The sequence below is a fragment of the Nycticebus coucang genome, chromosome 9, assembly GCF_027406575.1.
Source record: "Nycticebus coucang isolate mNycCou1 chromosome 9, mNycCou1.pri, whole genome shotgun sequence".
NCBI classification, from domain to species: Eukaryota; Metazoa; Chordata; class Mammalia; order Primates; family Lorisidae; genus Nycticebus; species Nycticebus coucang.
The window spans coordinates 114,132,816-114,148,282 of record NC_069788.1 but is presented as its reverse complement, the minus strand read 5'-3'; the positions used below and the strand labels follow the sequence as shown (position 1 = coordinate 114,148,282).

General features: G+C 40.6%; 1 protein-coding gene across 15 annotated transcripts in view; it reads left to right on the top strand.

The window, feature by feature from the left end:
• SIPA1L1 (signal induced proliferation associated 1 like 1) overlaps nucleotides 1-15,467 on the top strand; it is a 434,009-nt gene that overhangs the window by 176,149 nt on the left and 242,393 nt on the right. For all 15 annotated transcript variants that reach the window (XM_053601212.1, XM_053601207.1, XM_053601214.1 and 12 more), the window contains one exon: nucleotides 7,541-7,602. The gene's annotated coding sequence lies outside the window, so the exon portion shown is untranslated. The remainder of the gene's footprint in view (nucleotides 1-7,540; nucleotides 7,603-15,467) is intronic.

Sequence of the window (15,467 nt, the reverse complement as noted above, 5' to 3'; positions counted from 1 at the left end):
TAATTCTAAACTCTGAACACTATAACAGAACATTTAAACCCAAGAAAAGTGGATAGTATCATTGTTGCCACATTTAAATGTGTAGCTTATGATCTTTTCAGATGGTTAAAATGTAACTGTAAATGGGGTAAAGGACCTTTGCTCTGGTTACTAGGCTACCGAGTGTACCTCTCTTTAACCAAGTCAGTTTAGCAATATGAAGTTTTTGTTGTGTTTTGTTTTTGTTTTTTTAAACCAGCTATACTGATTTGAAAAGTTTAATATTGGGGGTTGAAAATTACACTGTCCTTCTATATATATTTAAATGATTGACAGTCTAATTGGCATGACCCTAAGAGAAGCAGTCTCACCTGTCCCTATAGCTGACTAGGAAAACAGCAGATTTTTAAAACAGTTTTTAAAATACTTTTTTTTTTTCTTTTGGAAAACCTTGATGAGAAAGATGCCTTCTCCAAATATTTTAATTGGACTTTGGGAATTTTAAGTACTGTCTTCTATAAATAACAAATGAGATCTATGATTTTGTTTAATCTAGTGTTTGTCATGAGTTCAATATTGCATTCAAAGCTATGGGGAATTATATTATTATCTCTTGGTGAACTTAATTGTATATGTCTTGGAAACATCAACAATACCTGGTATAAAACTGTGAGACAGCAATCAAAAAATGATGGGTTCATGTCCAATGACCTAGAAGGCATCTGGAAGGGGTTTCCACTGGCCAAAGGTGGGCAGGTTGGACCACCAAATAAATAACAGTAGTGAATAATTGTAGCAAACAGTAATAGTAATGAATTATAACCCCCTGAATAAATAAATGAATAATATCAGTGTAGGAATGGATACCTGCATTACTGAAAGCTTGATGAGGAGTGGCATATTTGCGTGGCTTCAAAGTGCCTCACTGGGAAATACAACAGGGAAAGAGTAAGTCACCTCACAGTGGGGATGCCTGACAGATGCCAAAGCAACTATCATCGGCAGCAATACAAATGAAAATTATGGGGCACCTGGCAGGATTCAGTGAGAAGAGTAGTATTCTTTCTGTGATAATCTTGCTTGTATCTTTACTTACCATTCATTCTTTTTAAAAAATAAATGCCATTGGCCACCTGGGGGAGGATATTCCCAATGAAAATGAACTTCAGTTTCAGATTAAGGAATGTCATTTAAATGCTGACACACTGTTTCCAGCAAGTTGCAAAACAACAATGTTTATACTATTGCCAAGAGGAATGTGGAAGGGCAGGACATGCTATACCAATCCCTGAAGCTCACTAATGGCATTTGGATTTTGGCTGAACTACGTATCCAGCCAGGAAACCCCAATTATACGCTGTCACTGAAGTGTTGAGCTCCTGAAGTCTCTCAATACATTTATCAGGTCTCCGACAGCATTTTGAAAAACTAAGGACTGGTCCAATACCCTCCAGTCACCCTGTGATCAGTGCAAGCCAAGAACTCTTAACTGGAAGAAATTGTATTGCTGTGTAGAATCTGAACTGAAATACACTGAGGCCACCCACCAAGGTAGTGACTAGTCTAACCCATGCTAGCATTAGGGCACAACCTGTTAGTTTTAGCTTCCTGTGAACATTTGTAACCACTACTTCAATCACCTCCCACCTCTTGCTACCCACTGCTGCTATCTGTCCTTACCTGTGGGCTTCTCCATGCTATGCCAGTGATTGGCTTTTTCTACACCCTCTTTTGAGTGTAGTTTGATATTTTGTAATCGAGAGCTCATTTCAAAAAGCAGAAAAAGACAAATATTAAAGCAAGGAAAAGTGTCATTAAAACATAAAAAAAATAAACGCCATTTCGAAATACAGCATATGCACAGAAAGAGGCACAGATCCTAAGTGGACAGTGAATAAATTTTAAAAATTGAACTCAGCTACGAAGCCAGCCCCCAGATCAAGAAAATGAACAGGTCCGAAACCAAGGTTTTGATTAAGAAGATTATGACTTGCAACCTCTCATCTAGCTATGTCTTTCAAAAAAAAGAAAACAACTCAATATCTTTTAAGTTGTAAAAAATAGGTCAGACAACTTTCATATACACTTGACCCACCTTTCTCAAATGTTAATATCTTATATAACTATGGTAAAATTACTGAAATCAAGAACTGACATTGATACAATACTATTTGCTAATCACCACACCGTCTTGTATTTTGTCACCTGTTCCAGTAATGCCTCTTGTCTGACTGTGATCTAATCTAGGGTCAAACTTTGCATTTATTTGGATTTCTTTTGTCTCTTTTAATCTGTGGTGTTAGTCAAATGATGGTTTTTCTATTAGTCTTTCTCCATTTATCAGTTGAAATTCCTAGATAAGAAAACTTGGCCTTTTTTCTATTTACTTATGCATTCAGTAGTTTATTTTTACCACTATGGATTTGTAGGTGTTTGTGGATTATAGTCCATTAATGTAATTTTTAATTTCATTATTTAAATTGTCTCAGATATGGCCCCTTCAGTTTGGTTCTATTTTCTTTTTTGTAAACGTCCCTCTTTTCTGAGCACTTCCTTACTTGTCGGTACCATAAAATGTTCCAGGCTCGTTTGGTTGTTTCCCTGGCCCAGTATTGCAGCTAGACATTTTCCAAATAGTTCTGGGTCTTTTTATTGAAGGGTAGTGTTTGGAAACCAGTAGTGTAGTCGCTCCTAGGTGCTCTCACAGCACAGAGCTGGAAAATACGTGTATATATATAAACGTTCCTGCTTCTATCTGTGCCTATCTATTGAAATACATTCTAAGAACTGTGAATTTGGCCAGGTGCAGTGGCTCACACCTGCAATCCTAGCACTCTGGGAGGCTGAGATAGGTGGATTGCTTGAGCTCAGGAGTTGAGACCAGCCTGAGCAAGAGCAAGACCCCGTCTCTACTGAAAATAGAAAACTAGCTGGGCATTGTGGTGGGCACGTGTAGTTCCAGCCACTTGGGTGGCTGAGGCAGGAGGATTACTGGAGCCCTAAAGTTTGAGGTTGGTTTCAGCTATGATACACCACGGCACTCTACCCAGGGTGATAGAGTAAAACTCTGTCTCTAAAAAAAAAATGTGAGTTCATTCTAGCTTTTCCTCTTTGTGTCTCGCTTCAGGGTAGTCAGAATACTGGTGTAGTGGTTAGTTCCTTTACACGCCCTTCAGTGTGGTTGTGTTTTATATTTGTAATGCCCTTCATTTAGTTACTGTTGGTGTTTTGCTTTAGCCTCCCCCCTATACCCCTCCCCAATACTGGTTTATTTTTAATTCTTTGCTCTTTTATTTTGGGAGATAATACCATGATTATAACTGTCAAAACTATACTAAAAGATACATTTGGAGTCATGTTCCCCTCTGTTCTCATTCCCCTAATTCTCATGCCACTGGCTCCCGGATGTTCTTAAGGAAATGGCCCCATCCCTCCGCGCTCTCAGTGTTAGCTGCACATCATACTCTGCCTGCCTCTGACCTCTTCTTTGTCTTCAGTACCAGTGACTCATTCATGCCTTCATGCTGTTGCACACATTCTCTCCCTCTGCCTAGAGCGATGTTTCTATTCCCTTTCTTCCATGTCTATAATTTTTCAAAGCCCATTTCTGTTCTAACCTCTATGGGAAGACTTCCTTTTCTGACTCCTCCTACATTTAATAATTCTGTCCTATTAATTTCTAGCTCCCATCGCACTGGTGTGTGTTTCATAACTTTTATTACATTTAATAGAAACCATTGCTACAGAGGCTTGCCGGCTTCTCTGTGCTGTGAGCTCTCGAACCGAACCGGGCCATTGCCTTTGCATATCTAGCACCTTCTCCGGTTGCTTGCGGTCCAGTGATCTGAATTGATGGCACTTCTTTTCAGTTAGGTTTTCTTTATGCCTTTCCCTGTCACTCGTGGGATCAGCCTATGTTACTGGATGCAGATCTTCCTGAGGTGATGCCTGTGGTCATCTGGTCTCTGACTTTTGGGTAATCTCTCTCTCTCTCCTCATGTATCTGCCACCACCTGGGTAACTTGATGACTTTTTGTGATCCCTGGGAAATTACAATAGCTAATTAAATTTTAAATTTTAATATGAAATGTAGTTGACTGTGTTTAGTGATGATAAAATCAAGGTATGGAAATTGTTGCAAACGTAGGTTTAGAAAGTCAAGAGTCTATCATCTGTCAGGTTTGGTTCTTCATGCGAAAAGCTGAAACTTCCTGTCCATTTAGTCTGTTAGATTGGAAGAAATCGTTGTATTGGAAATAAAACCCTTCATCGGTCTTTTAAGAGACTTAATGTGCTTTAAAAGTGTCGTCATTTTTTTCCAAAAGACAAGTCCCGTGACCTTCCCTACTGTGTTTCTAAGCTCTTCCGTTACTCTCTCTTCGTGTGGCTTGCTCGGCAGATTACGTTAGAATGTGGGTCTCGCTTCTCCCGTCTCTTCACCCATCTGTTACTGTCCTTTCTCCCTCTGTACTTCATTCACCTCCTGCCCCACTTCTGTGTGTGCTAATCATAGCGCATTCACTGAGATCCTACGTGAAACTTGGGAGGAGGGTTTAGTTGCAATGCAGGTATCACCCTGCCAATGAGGCAGAAGCTTTGGGAACCCGGTTTGTGAGGGCACAAGGCTTGCTTGCCCTCGCGTCACTGTTTGATATCCAGGGATAGTGAATTCTGAGAAAGCAGCCACTTAGTAATGTGGTCCATGTCCCTTATTTATAAAAATTAGTGAAAAATATATATTTTTTTAGTAAAAGTGAAAGATCAGTGCATCAGAAGTATACACCTTAATGAGTTTTCCCAAATTGAACATAACCATGAAACACTCCAACTCAGGGAATCCACTATTACTAGCCCACCCAAATTCTCCCCTCTCTTCTCTGTCTCTGCCTTCTCCCAACGCCATTCTGACTTACATGGTTTTTTTTTTTTTTTAATTAAATCATAACTTTGTACATTGATGCATTTATGGGGTTCAGGGTACTGCTTCAATATACAATGTGAAATGCTTACATTGAACTTAAGTAACACATCCATCATAATTATATTATATTCATTTCTTTTTCCTTTTTCTTTTTTTTTTGCAGTTTTGGCCAGGGCTGGGTTTGAACCCGCCACCTCTGGCATATGGGGCCAGTGCCCTACTCCTTTGAGCCACAGGTGCCACCCGATTCATTTCTTAATAGTTTTGAAATGTACCATTGCATCATGCACATTAGGTGAGGTCCCCCCAAACACCTTCTCTCCTCCCATATCCCCCCTCCCCTCCCCTCTCTCCTCTTCCCTTCTACTTTCTGGACTATAGTTATGTTTTGCCATTCGTACGAGTGTGTAGGTGGTTATATATTGATTTCATAGTAGTATTGAGTACATTGGATACTTTCTTTCCATTCTTGAGATACCTTACTAAGAATATGTTCCAGCTCCATCCAGGTAAACATAAAAGTTGTGAAGTCTCCTTTTTTTATGGCTGCATAGTATTCCACAGTGTAGATATACCACAATTTGTTAATCCATTCATGGGTCGATGGGCACTTGGGCTGTTTCCATGAATTAGAATTCCATGTCTTGGCTATTATGAATTGGGCTGCAATAAACATTCTGGTACAAATGTCTTTGTTGTAAAATAATTTTTAATCATCTGGGTATATGCCTAGCAGAGGACTTACATGGTTTTACTTCTGAACCTTATAAACTGGAATCCTACAGTGTATGCTGGCTTCTTTGTCTCAGCATTATGTTTGTGAGATTCATCAATATTCTTGTCTTAGTTATGGCCCATTTATGTTCCTTGTTGTGGAGCAGGTGGAACCACACACCCTGCATATTGACTGTTTGTAAATAAAGTTTTATTGCAACACAGCCAAACCCATACTTCTTTTTTCTTCTTTGTTTTGAGACAGAGTCTCATTCTGTTGCCTGAACTAGACTGGAGTGGCCTGGTCATTGCTCTCTGCAACCTCAAACTCTGGGCTCAAAGTGATCCTCTAGCCTTAGCTTTTTGAGTACCTGAGGCTATAGGCACACATCACCACATCCAGCTAATTTTTCTATTTTTTGTAGAGACCAAGTCTCATTATATTGCCCATGCTGGTCTGAAGCTCTTGGCCTCAAGCAATCCCTCCCTTCCCCCCTTAGCTTCCTAAGGTGCTGGGATTATAGGTGTGAGCCACTGCATCTGGCCTTTCTTACTGTTTTGTAAGGCATTTTTATATATAGTCTGAAGGAGTCTTTTGGTGGATATATGTGTTACAAATACTGTATTTTGAGGCTTTCACTTTTATTCTTTTAATGGTTTAAAAACTGTAATTTTTGGCTCGGCGCCTGTAGATCAGCAGTTAGGGAGCCGGCCATATATACCCGGCCTCGTGGGTTCAGACCTTGCCTGGGCCTGCCAAGCAACAATGACACCTACAACAACACCAGAAAAAAAAATAGCTGGGCATTGTGGTGGGCGCCTCTAGTCCCAGCTACTTGGGAGGCTGAGGCAAGAGAATCGCTTAAGCCCAAGAGTTGGAGGTTGCTGTGAGCTGGGACGCCACGGCACTCTACTGAGGGCGACATAGTAAAACTCTGTCTCAAAACATTTTTTTTTTTTTTAATTTTTGCTAATCACAGTTAGTGTGGATAGATCTCACGTGTGCTAAGGAAAGTGCAGTTAGACAGAGTTTGTAGATGTGTGCATGGTTTTCCTCAGCCTTATCCCTCCACCTGAAAACCCCCCTGTGTCTTGAAGCTGAGTGAGATTTTTATGTGTTCCCATCCCTTCTAATTGAGAATATGGTTCATTATATTGTTATTCTTCCTAGAGTCTTAACTGGGACAGAGTTCTTATCTTTCACTTTTTAATATTAAAAGTGATTTCAGGGTCTTAAGAATCTCGGATGATAACTGCATCACATATTTGAAGCAGATACATACTCCCCCTCTCCCCCCCACTCAGGACTGTCTCCTCAGATCCCTGAGTTTAGCAGTTTAGAAAATGAAGCTGATTTTTCTAGCTTCAAGTAGTACTGGGTCGAATAGGTTAGTTGTTTGTTGTGATTTTGAGATACATTTAATCTGTTTTTCCCCTTTTGTTGTTGTTGTTGTTTCAGTTTTATAAATAGCATTCCAGGGCAATGTTAAGTGATAAAAATGTATTTTGTTGGGATTTTCTTTCTAACACCCTCTAGTACCTGAACGTGTTTTGGTTTTTGATGGATCATATCTATAATAGAGGCTGGTGATTTTTTATAAGTTTGGGTGAACATGGTGGTGGTGTACACCTGGTGTCCGTTACTCAGGAGGCTTAAAGCAGGAGAGTCTCTTGAGCTTAACAGTTTGAGACCAGACTGGGCATAGAGAGACCCTGTGTCTAAAACAAAAAAACGGAAGGAAATAGTTAGAGATACTCTAATGCTGAAGACATTTTCTGTAATGTATAATTTAAGTGCAACTGCTTACCTTAGAGAGGCCGATTTGCCTCATTAAGAATAAAGATAAGACATTTGTGGGAGTTATGTAGCTATTGTATTTTAGTGAAATTTCTCACGTACCTTGACAATTATTTTCTTTATTTTAGGTTATACATTAGTAGCGTGGATGCTGTTGTCTGAGTTTATGTAGCCATGGCACAAGAATATGGTAAGTACTATCCCATACTACCATGACTTACCTGCTTTCTAAAGTGTGGAATTTCTGTGTTTAAATTTCAAAATGGACCCATGAAAATAAAGGAACAAAATTTTTTGACATCTGCGTTTATCAAAGAGATCAACTCATTTGTTCATCTGCATTTTGAGTCTATAGCTTTATATACACATAGGTCACCACAGTGGTTTATTTCGTGTTCTGTAACACCTGTTACTGCTACGGCTGTTCCTTGTAGACACAGTGTGGACGTGAAGGTTGGACCCTTCTCATGCATCCCAGCTATTCCTCAGATACGGAGGTGAGGAACTGCTTCCACTCCTGGGAAGCAGCAGTTCTGTCCCTGCATCCTGCCTTGTCCATGACTGACTCTTGAACTCCGGCTACGTTGGCCATGTTGAGTGTTACCTGGCCTGCGGTTGGTTTCAGGGATGGTCCTGAAGTCCTGTTTTACCCAGTGTGACTCCAATGTAGGTTTGCTTGCCTAAAGCTTCTGGCAAGATTCTTCTCATACTTAGGACAGAGCTGCAGGAAGATACAGCCTCTTGTCTTCTGGATGTGTTGTATGCTGGTGTGAGGTCTGGCACGGCTGCAGTCTTCTGGCTTCCAGACCAAGCAAGGAGCCACAATGGGTGGAGGACAGAGTCCAGAATCCCAGGGAAACTGGCCCTGAAGCTTGCCCCTTCTCTGATGTCCAAATGTTTGAGCCAATACATTTCCTTTTTGTTTAAGCCAGTTTGAGTTGGGAGCCAAAACATCCTAAGTGATTCACTTAATCTCCTCTTTATTTTTAGTAATCCATTAGTTTCTCCCTGGGGAATGTGGGAGTAATTGCAAAGTGAGGCAAAATAATACCATTAAATTAAACTGGCAGAGCATGTTGGTGCCAACTGGCATACCCTTCACTCTCAGTAGTTAGTGGGTAGTGATTTAGGATTCAAAAGCAAGAGAATAAAATATATCACTTTCAGATTCTCCCTTTTTTTCCCCAGCAGGTTTTGTTTTTACTCAGCCAATTTGGTTTGTGAATGCTCAGAAGGGTCTTTGGCTACCGGCATAAAACCACCCCCTTGTAGGTGTTTTTGGCATTACAGATTTGTTCTGAGCATTTTCTTAGAATAGTTGGTACCTACACTTCTGATTCCTTGTTTGTTTTTATTTTTGAAAAATTTAATAGAAATGTTTCAAATAAAAAAGTGTGTAAGGCATAATAATGACAGACATCCTTATGGACCTCTTCCTCCAACGTACTAGTAAAATGGAAAGTTTACCAGTTCTATCAGGGTAATCCTCCCTGATGGCCCTTCCCTTTCTCTGCCCTTAGGGAACCACCATCCTGGTTTGTGGGTCTTTATTATGTAGGTCACTGAAAATTCAGAGGTAGACTCTGTTATGGTGAGTTATTTCACTTTCAAGAAAAATGGTCGACACCATCCTTTCTGATTCAGCTGTGCGAGTTCCCCTTGGGTGGCTTGTCAGGGTTGCTGGGAGGGCTTCATTTGCTTCTGTCCACACAGATTTTACATTTGATTTTGGTCTGTCTCAAAAGCCAGAGGAAAAGTATCTTTGGTGATTATGTGTGTGTGGACGTGCGTTTGTTGTGGTTTTACTACGTGTATGTGATTTTTGTATGCTTTTTAACTTTAGAAAGAACAGAAGTAGATTTTGTAGGAATGATGGCTAATTGTCATAATACAGAAAAATGTGTAGCCTTGCCTTTTTAAAAAATTTCAAGATATTAAGGGGTACCATGTTTTGGGTTACATGGACTGCTTTTATAATACTTGAGTTCCGGCAGTAGTGCGCCTGTTCGTTGTGCCCAGGAGGCAGGTTTTTGCCTCTCCTCTTCTCCCCCTTCCCCCTGGGTGCTTTCCACCGAGTTTTGCTAATCTGTGCACCTGTGTGCTCGTTGGTTAGTTCCAGTTTGGTAGTCAGTACATGCGGTATTTATTTCTCCAATCTTGAGATGCTTCACTTAGGACGGTGGTCTCCACTTTTATCCAAATTGTTGCAAAAGGCATTAATTCATCCATTCTTATGGCTGAGTAGTGCTCATTGGCATACATAAACCACATTTTATTATCCACTCATGAATTAATTGGCACTTGGTTGATTCTACATCTTTGCAATTATGAATTCTGCTGCAATAAACAGTTGAGTGTAGGTGTCTTTTTGATGAAAAATCTTTTCTTGTGGGTAGATACCCAATAGTGGGATTGCTGGATCAAATGGTAGGTGTACTTTTAGTTCTTTGAGGAATCTCCATACGGTATAAGGGTTATTATGCTAGTTTGCAGTCCCACCAACAGTTTTATAAGCATTCCTTTCTTTCTGCATCCACACCCCTAGGCTTACCTTAAGTTAGCCCAAAGCATGCGTTCTGAGCATTCTGAGCCCGGGATGCCTGAAGTCATTTAAATGCAGTAGCAACTAACATACTCTGAAAAGCTTGTTTATGGCACAGTTGATCAGAAAGTATCCTGCACAGGAGTGCAGAAGCAGATTCAGAAGGTAAACTCAATGGCCGATCAAGAACCACAGGAAAGTGCTTATTACGAGAGGATAAGATAAAAAGCTGGCAGCATGTTGATTCAAACTCATCAACCATTTAAAAATCTAACACATTCTATTACGGATCACGAGGATGCCTAATAATAGATTGTTTGACAGGGGTCTAAGAACAAATTTATAGTCTCTTTCAGTGAATTTACTTGCAGCTCTCTTGTGATTTTAAATAAGAAAATGCATCTAAACTTACCTGAAGTTAAAAAGCATACAAAAATTATACACTTGTAGTAAAAGCACAACAGTTTGTTTGTCACTTTGGTACTTGATTGGTGGTGGTGGTGGTTGTAAAAGAGACATCTGCTCCCATGAGCTGACTCTGAGGTCAGACCTGGAAGTGGGTCTATATTCCTGCTTACTTTGGAGCCTCCTCAGAAGGCTTTGCTATATCCTTATTTCCTTTATGACCCCAAAATGGTCTGAGAAACCATTTTGTATATTCTTTTTATTTTTGGAAGACAGGGTCTTACTCTGTTACCCAGACTAGAGTATAATGAGATCATCGTAGCTCACAGCAACCTCAGACTCCTGGGCTCAAGCCATCCTCCTGCCACCTGAGACTACAGGTGTGCACCACCATGCCTGGATAATTTTTATATATTTTTGTAGAGCTAGGGTCTCAGTAATGTTTCTCAGGCTGGTCTCTAGCTCCTGGCCTCAACTAATCCTCCCACCTTGGACTCCCAACGTGCTGGGATTAAAGGAATGAACTGTCTGTCTTCTTGTCTGAAATGTATCCTAAATTGTTTAACTCTGCATTCAATAAACTCATTCTTTTATTGTTGGAGGATCATGTTACCCTGTGTTCGTGCTTGAATGTTGCCTCCATAAACTGAATAGAAATCATTAATGTTTTCAACTTGGAAACTTAATTACTGATAAAGTGTCAGAGAAAGATTTATGACAATGAAGAGTATTTCTGTGTTTTTTTTCCATAGTATCACTTTGCTTAAATGTTTAACAAAAGATTTTTCCCCCTTAATTCATATGTATTATATTCATGTTACAGGAAGGGAAACAGTAACATCTCTTGTGGAAATTGAATTTTAGGTTTTTGAAAAATCAATTCTGTGAACTATTACTCTTTTTTGCATGTCTTGTGGGATGGTATCCTCTTATTAATACATATATTTTATATATAAAAGGACTTTTGTGGCCTTGGGTTTTTATAACTCAAAATGAAGTGCTGCCTTTGTGGGGGGTGGCACTCTGGGCTGAGGGCGCTTCTAGACAGTGACTCAGATCTGTAATTAGGTCTTGCTCTCTGCACCCTTGTTGACTTGAGAGCACTGGCCATAGACCATTTAGTCTGGGAGAGCAATGCATGAATCATCTAAATTGGCACAAATTATCTGGAATGCTACTAAATGTTGTCTCCTCTTTTTTCTGTGATTGAGGGAGTTGGACAAGGAGACTTGTTCTTTGAAAGTATCATAGAGGGTAAATATACTCTGTGAGAGTAAGTTTCTTCTTTATGGAATGAAAACCCCTGGAAGATTTGACATATGTGAGCAGTTCTGATTTCCTGGGTCTTAGAAGACCCCTCCCTGCTTTGTGCCCTTTCCTTTGTGGGGAAGGCGGGAAGACTGTAGCCTGTCCTGCCGCTCCTGGCCCTTGCCCCACTCAGTCCTTTCAGGAAGGGATGCGGTGGGGCTGGGCTGCTGTCTGGAGCCTCTGCTTAACCCGCCACAGCACAACTGAGGCGGGGGGGGGGGGGGGAGGGGAATCCTGGAAGCTTATATTGTGTCTGTTTCTCTCATACTTGAAATGGAAATTTGATATCCTTTTCTTCCTTTTCTCAAAATGATGGGTCAGCAGATTGATTGAGGCCTAGTAGGTACTTGGTAATGAATCTGTCCGAAGTCATTTTTGTGTGTTTGCTCAGTAGTCAGCTGGTTTCCTTATGCTTAGCACAGGCTGTGCTCTCCCACCGACTCTAGCAAACCCAGGCCCGACACCTCTGCCGGGACACTGGGCCTGGTCTGTATTGTGAATGGGAGGGGTGTGCACTTGAGGGGAAAAAAACAGTGTTACAGTAATAAAAAGTTGACTGTGTTTTAGCTTATTAAAAAATTCAAAAGTCGGGCGGCGCCTGTGGCTCAGTGAGTAGGGCGCCGGCCCCATATGCCGAGGGTGGCGGGTTCAAACCCAGCCCCGGCCAAATTGCAACAACAAAAAAAAATAGCCGGGCGTTGTGGCAGGCGCCTGTAGTCCCAGCTGCTCGGGAGGCTGAGGCAAGAGAATCGCATAAGCTCAAGAGTTAGAGGTTGCTGTGAGCTGTGTGATGCCACGGCACTCTACCTGAGGGTGGTATGTGAGACTCTGTCTCTACAAAAAAAAAAAAAAAAAAAATTCAAAAGTCTTTTTACTTTGTTTCAGTTTATTTTATGTTAAAACTTTAAAATACTTTTATAAGTCACTTAGGGGTAAATAAGTGTAGGGGTATAAAATATTTTCCCTAGATAGAGTAACCTTTAATTAGTGTTTTTTTTTTTTCTTCCTGATGTCATGTTACTGTGTCTGCTTTAAAGAGAAAAGGACAAGCAGAATTTATTCAGTAGCAAAAAGACTGGATTTTCAACTTGTATTAGGACTTGCCTTTTAATATGTGGATAGATCTTTACCTTCCCATTGGGATATATGTGAGTGGGCATCTCAGAGGAGCGCGTCTTGGCAGTGAGTTGAAGGAAGCCACAGTTCACTGTAATTTAGTGTTTCGTCGGCACAGCTGCTGCTCTGTGTCTGTAGGTGCATATGCACGCGCATGTGACTTGGCTGTTTTTATTAGTCTCGGGCACTGCTGCAGGTTAGGCTATGCCACTTTCATTGTGGAGTTGTTGAAAATCAGACGCTCAAATTATAAAGTTATTGTTAGCACATCTGCTGACTTAAGTTGAAAGATGATAGAGCGAGTTTCTATGATCAGTAAAATATTTGTCTGTGAATACCCTTTTTAGTAATTCCCGGTTAAGTGGGTAGTTCTGATTTGGTTCCTAATATAAATCACGAAGACCTTCGTGTTAGGGATTTAGGCTATGTTTATTTATAATGAGCACAGTTCATTGAAAAAGGACTGGATTAGTACCCAGTTAGCCTTTGGGCTTAATCTCTTTTTACAGTTAGGAGCCACGGGACCGTGCTTCAGTACCAAAGCCAAATCAGCCAACCTTGTTACCCTTGCTTTACATATTGGGTAAATAATTGAGTTATTAGCCAACACCTAAACAGAGGGCTGTTACAAGTACACTTTTAACAGGGATTTAATAATACTTTTTGGCTTCTAGATTATTTTGGGTAAATTATTTTTTCATGGCAGTGAATATCTGTTAGGGGCAGTGCTCTAAGACTTTAGTCAAGAATTCCAGAGTTCTTAATGGGTGGAAAAATATCTAAAGGAGTTTTATGTTTGATTTTGTCTTATCCCCTCCAGTAACAGATGCCTTCTCAATTTTCTGAATGAATGCTAATCTCGGATGAAAGCTTCCCACCCTCATTTAAAAAAAAAAAAAAGTTTTCTTCTCAAACCAATTAAATTGTATTAGTCTGGTCTATGGAGTTAGGGCCCCTGTGTAATCTGGAAAGCTCTACTGAACAGAGTGTGTGCAAAGGGACCATCTGTCTCTATTTCTGTCTGAATATCTGGCTCCATCCCTGAAATTTGATGATACCCCCATTATATCGTTACACAGTGGCCTCAATTTAAAGATGAAGAAACCGGGATTCATCCAGCAACTCTGTGCACGTATGGAGTCTTTGGGTCATAAAGATCTCGGCCAAGGCCCAGCATTCGTTGTTACTATAATTTGATCTTTAATTGTATCTTGATGATCATTCGGAATAACATCCATTCATTTGCGTTTGTTCAGAACATCAAGAAAATCTCATTGAACACTCTGTTCTCAGCTAATTTAAAAAATAACTGTTAAAAAATAATACATAACTTGTGAAAAATGTAGGAAATGCAGATAAACATAAAGACAAAAATGAAAACCATCTATGATCTTGCCACCCAGCAGTGGCCATTATTGACATTGGCTAATGATGTGTTCTCACGGAATGCAGAGCACATCATGAAAAAGGGAGGGAAATTCCCATTCCAGTGATGAAGAAGGGACGGGTTGGAGGTGATGGCAGCCAGAAACTCCTAAATATCTGTATGTGGTTATGTGTTAAACTTAGTAACATCTAAACTGCAAGTGTCTGTTCCTCCGGGTTGTGACCATTTTATCATAGAATAAAAGAGCCATTTGAAGGGGAAGCTGGGCATAGCCTCTTGTGGTTATCTCTTGTTTCTGTTGATTTTTAGGGAGAGGTTTTCTTGTGTAGGGCTTGTTTTTCTATGTGAGCATGAATTTTGTTTTGATTTTTAAGAGCAGTGATTATATAAAATGAACTGCTATATATAGAAAGAGTAGGAAAATAACATACATTTGAAAGCGATGCCTTCTGCTCTGCTGATAGAAACATAGGAGAGGAAAGTCAAGTCACTGGAGGCTGCGTGTGATTATCAAGGGATAACTGAATGTCAGGGCCCTGTGGGATTTTTTTTTTCTTTTTCCTTTTCTTGTTTTTGAGACTGGGTCTCACTTTATCACTCTGGCTAGAGTACAGGGACCTCATTACAACTCACCGTAACCTCAGACTCCTGAGTTCAAGCAATCCTCCTTCCTCAGCCTGCTGAATACCTGGGACTACAGGACCATTCCCTGCTAATTCTTTTTATGTTTTGTAGAGACAAGAGTCTCACCATGTTGCCCAGGCTGCTCTCTGACTCCTGAGTTTAAGTGTTCCTTCCAGTTCAGCCTCCCAAAATGCAGGAATTACAGGCCTGAGCCACTGTAGCTGGCCCCTCCTGCATCTGTCCCCGGCCATGTTTTGACTGGTGGGCCTCTTCTCTCTGCTCCCTACCACCGGCCCTAGAGCAGCTTCGTGTAACTTAACCACACTCTATTGCAGAGTTATGGAATTTTGCTAATTTAGACCGGATTATCCCACTAGCATTCTTTCGTCCTTCAATACCGTAACTTGGCAGAGTGTCTGGTTTTTCAAATCATTACACTGTAGAGGTTTCTGTAAGCAACAGACATCTTTCTGGATCTGAAAGTATTTGTCCTTTGTGCTGTTTCGATAGTTTCTGAGCATTTGTTTGCTGTTTTCCTTCTCTGATGCTCAGAAAAACTTAGTGTATGCCACAGCCCTCTTAAATTCCTCTGGCTTCTTTGCATTCCCCACGAACGGTGATGCACTTCAGCCAGTTAGTTGGCCAGGAACCATCCCTGCAGTTTCTTGCCCTG